Source organism: Nannospalax galili, unplaced genomic scaffold (genome assembly GCF_000622305.1).
Source record: "Nannospalax galili isolate Female #2095 unplaced genomic scaffold, S.galili_v1.0 scaffold612, whole genome shotgun sequence".
Classification (NCBI taxonomy): Eukaryota; Metazoa; Chordata; class Mammalia; order Rodentia; family Spalacidae; genus Nannospalax; species Nannospalax galili.
Genome location: NW_008333388.1, coordinates 3,552,166 through 3,557,279, shown reverse-complemented (window position 1 = coordinate 3,557,279; position 5,114 = coordinate 3,552,166).

Sequence of the window (5,114 nt, the reverse complement as noted above, 5' to 3'; positions counted from 1 at the left end):
AGAGAGAGAGAGAGAGAGAGAGAGAGAGAGAGAGAGAGAGAGAGATATTGGCTGGAAAGATGGTTCAGCAGTTAAGAGCACTGACTGCTATTGTAGAAAAACCAGGTTCAAATCCCAACATCCATATGATGGCTAACAACTGCCCACAACTCTAATTCTAAGGAATTTGACACCTTCTTCTGGCCTCCATGGGCACTGCATGACATAGGTGCACTTACATACGTGCACTTACATGTATACACTCATACACATAAAAATAATAAAAGAGAGAGAGAACAAGAATTTGGGTGGGCAGCAAGGTAGAGGTGGTTCTGGGGGTCACTATGATCAAAATACATTGTATGAAATTTTCACAGAATTAATACAGATATTATTTAAAACAAAACTAAAACTAAACTAAACAAAAATAAATAATATGAGGGAGGGGCAGTGATCAAAATACTTGCACACCACTGCTGGGTGCCAGGTCTACGGCTTCTGAACGCTCCCTGTAATGAGAGACAGCCTCCCGAGAGGGAATGGAGGATGAACCCCGTGTGATGACTCTATTCCACTTGTAATGGGTGGCTCTTTCTCCATCAGAACTTCCAGATCTTTCCAATTCCCCAGACAAGCCTGCCCCACACCCAAGTTTGCAACCTATCATCCTTATTTCAGCGTCACGGAGCTCCCTTCTTCCAGACATAGAAACATTTCAGACTTGAGTATGAAGATCTCACTGCATGTGTTCCTCATCCATCAAATGGTGAGGTGCCACCAGCTACCACGCATTGAAACAGGTGTGGGGAGGAAAACGTGAGGTCCACTTTGGCCTCCTGCCAAAGGCTTCTTTCAAGACTTCTGCCTCTACAGGGAGCAGTGGTCTCATGGGTGGAAGAAAAATAGAAGTAAGGGATCGGACCTACCAAGGCTGCTAGAACAGAGTACCAGACAAGGCATTAGGAAGAACCTGCAGGATAGAACTTGGGAATGTGCATGGACCTTTCTCTGAGTAGTTGGTTCCATATGTAAGGCAAGAATTGAGAGGTCTGTGAGCTGACAGACATGCTGAGCTTGCACAGTGGAAGGAAGCTTTCGGGGAAGTCTGACCAACTCAGTCTTACAAGCCACACCCACAAGTATTCGGCTGAGACTACAGAAAAGCCGTAACTAAGGAGATGGCTCAGCAGTTAAGAGCACTTCCCAGCACCCACATCAAGTGGTTCACAACTGCTCTGTAACTCAAGGCCCAGGAGATCCGATACCCTCTTCTGGCCTCCACAGGCACCTGCACACACGTACTCTCCCACACACACATAAATATTTTTTTTTTTAATTTTAGAATATTTAAGTGGAAAAATAGTGAAAACCCAGAAGCCAGGACCATCCCTGCCAGCCAGTTTGAGCCTGTGATGTGGGAGAACACTAGTCTACCAAGAACAGGTGAATATTCTACTCAAAGACAGAAAGAACATTAGTTAAAAAAGAAAAAGCATATTAGAGGGGGGCTCAGCGGTTAAGAGCACTGACTGCTCTTGCAGAGGGCCTGGGTTTGAGTCCCAGCACCCACGAACTGTCCTTAACTCCAGTTCCAGGGGAATCCAAAGCCCTCTTCTGACCTCCGCCGCATTGCACAACACAGGTGCACTCGCATGCAGGCAATACACTCATACACATAAAATAAAAATAATAAATAAAATAGTTTTAAAAAGCATATTATAGACCATAAATAAATACAGTTACATAACTAGAGAGAGGTGTAGGTACAGATGTAGGTCTAAATATAAAGGCAGATGCCGGTATCAACAAACACTGTACTGACACAAAGTAAGACCCTAACGAAAGCATCCAGGTGGGAGAATGAGTGGATGGGTCAGGGCTGGGGACCAGACTGCTGGATGTTTACTTCTTGGTGTCAATTTTTGAGCTGTGAGATTATGTCAAATATTTAAGAAGCCAAATTTAAGATATAGAAAGCATACTATGAAGGGGCTGGAGAGATGGCTTCATGGTTAAGAGCACTTACTGCCTTTGCAGACGACTGGGTTCAGTTCCCAGCATCAAACATGACAGTTAATAATCATCCATAACTCCAGCTCCAGGGGATCCAATGCCCTCTTCTGGCATCTGTGGACACCAGGCACATGCACAGGCACCAGGCACATACCTGGTACACTTACATATGTGCAGGCAGACACTCATACACATAAAATAAAAATAAAATTTAGAAAACCAAAATGTCACTGACCAGGTCCCTCCTCTTCCCAAGTCACAATCTTGGCATTCAGTCTTATCTGTCCCTCTCAAACCTTCCTTGCTTCCCTCATCCCCAGTTATAGCTCCTCAATCCAATGCTCAGGTGTCGTCGTGACCAGCAACATGGAAGAGCACTTACTATGTGCTAAGGGTATGTTGAGAACCTGACGTATGCATGGCGTCATTTCATGCACTGTTAGCCCATGGCCTCTGTTCTTCATCAGACTCTGTCTAGAAAGCGCTTCATAGTTTACGAAATTCTGAGACACTCGTCAGGATTTCAGCCAATGCTGTCTTTTCTGTGGAAACTCCCTGGTGTAGACCTGGGAGTTGCCCCTTCTCTGTGCTCCCAGGTCCCTTTGTGATCTGATCACTCAAGTGGTTACTGAGGCATTAACTTGCTGTAACCTCACAAGTGTCTTCAGGAAAAACTATCCACTTTACCCGACACTTGGGCCAGGACAGAAAAGGGTAAGTACCACATGACTATTTGCCCAACTCATTTGGATTGAGAAAAAAGGCTTCCAAAAGTGGGAGATCAAAACTGAAGACATGGGCTGGGGATGTAGCTCAGTTGTTAGAGTGTTTGACTAGCACACATGAAGCCCTATGTTTGATCCCTAGCACCCCATAAACCTGTAGTCCCAGAACCTGAGAGATGGAGGCAGTTGGATCACAAATTCAAGGACATCCTTGGCTATATTAGTGAGTTCAAAGGCAGCCTGGAACACATAAGACTTTGTCAAAAAGAAAAAGAACTTTCTTAGGAAAAAAGACACACAGTAAGGAAAACTAACATGATCAAGAGTTCGTTCTTTGTAGAACAAACCAGGAGAAATCAAGCTGGTGACGACTTCAGAGTTTCACCTCTACTGGCTAGAGTTGATAGTGCTTGAAGGTTCTGTTCATGCTACTGGAAGGGAAAAATAATCATCAAGCTGTGAATCCTGTGAACTACCGTAACAACTGGCCTGGCAAGGTATGCCCACTGCTGAAATAGTGGCCATATTATGGGAGTAACCAACTACTTTCTAATTGGATTTAAGGTCCATTTCCTGCAATGGAGCCCATCCCTGACATTGATATCAGACTTAGGAACCTGAGATTAGACAGGACACAGGGTAGAGCCTTATACTAGATTTCTACTAAATAGTTGCCATATTAAACTGACTCCTGATGATTTATTGTTATACCTGTAGATTAATGCATCTCTTAACTCTCACCAGAGAAGTTTCCTTATGCAGCAGATGCTGATTAATACAGAAACTCACATCTGGCCAATGTGCAGAGAACAAGAGGTTGTAGAGTGCTTATCCCTGAATAGGACACCTATCTCAAACGCCTGCCTCCCATGGCTCAGGGATCATTTCGGAAGAGGGGGCAGAAATAGTGTAAGAGCCAGAGGTGGTGGATGACCATAAGGAAACAGTTTTCCAGATAACTGGTCAGTTAGTCAAGAACTCACAGCAATGGTGAGAGCACACACAAGTCCTTTCCAAGCCCAAACCAGACAAAATCCCAGCATAGACTGGGTAAGTTTGTAAGAAACTCTAACCTATCCTAAGGAAATTCTGGCAACCAATAACTTCTGGGATGAGGAAAGACAGTCTCTTTCAAGGATGGGACTCTTGGTAGGTTAAGCAGGCTTCAGTGGATGGACCCACACTGAAGGACATTTGGGGACACAAATTAGACTATATATGCCATATATATGTATAATAGAGTACATTATATTCGGTTGGAGGCAATAAGGGGAGGTATGGATGGGGAAGAGGATCTAAAAACCATCAAACTATATTTTATGAAAATAGAAAATAATTAATAAAAAACTTAACTGCTGGAAAAGTTTATTTCTTTGAAAGCATAAGCAAGACTAATAAGACTATAACTAAACTGATCAAGAGAACAGAAAGAAACATATTAGTAATGAAAGCGGGGACATCTTCATGGCTCCAGCAGACAGTGATTCTTGCAAATGAATACTGTGAACAAGTTTGTGCTACCAAATTTAGCATCCTAGCTAAGGTGTCGTGAAAGATAAAACCTGCAGAAACCAATGCCAAAAACAAGAGAAACATCTCCAGAGTTTTATTAATGTTTTTAAATTGAACTCAGAAAGAATTGTCCTAAAGAAAGTTCCAGAACCAGATTGTTTCATAGGTAATTCCATTCAACCATTTTAAAATGTCAAATTACAGGGCTGGAGAGAATGGCTCAATGGTTAAGAGCACTGACTGCTCTTGCAGAGGACCCGGGTTAGATTCCCAGCATCCACATGGCGGCTACGAATCGTCCTTAACTCCAGTTCCAGGGGAATCCAACACCCTCTTCTGACCTCTGTGGCATTGCACAACATGGGTGCACTCACATACATGCAGGCAATACACTCATACATATAAAATGAAAATAATAAATAAAAATAATTTTTAAAAGCCAAATTACGAATAATAATAATAACAATGGGACTAGAGACATGGCTTATGAATCAAAGGAAACTTCAAACTTTGACAAAGTTCTCTTAGGAAAATTATAACTAACATCATACAGCAGTTCTTTTATCTTTGTGGGTACCTTCCAAGACCCCCAAAGAGATGCCTGAAGCTGCAGGTAGTGCCAAACCCGATAGAACTGTTTTTTATACTCCTTACACACAAAGTTAATGTGTTTTCCATGTTATCTAAGCAGCTAATCATCTGTGGCCATAATTTCAAGTCGAAAGTGAGGACACAAAATTTTCATGCTGTTCTAGTTCGCTTTCTATTGCTGTGATAAAACACTGACCAAAAGCAACTTGGAAAGGAAGGGGCTTATTTCAGCTCACAGGTTACAGTCCATCATCAAGGAAAGCCAGGGCAGGAACTTGAGGCAGAAACCTGGAG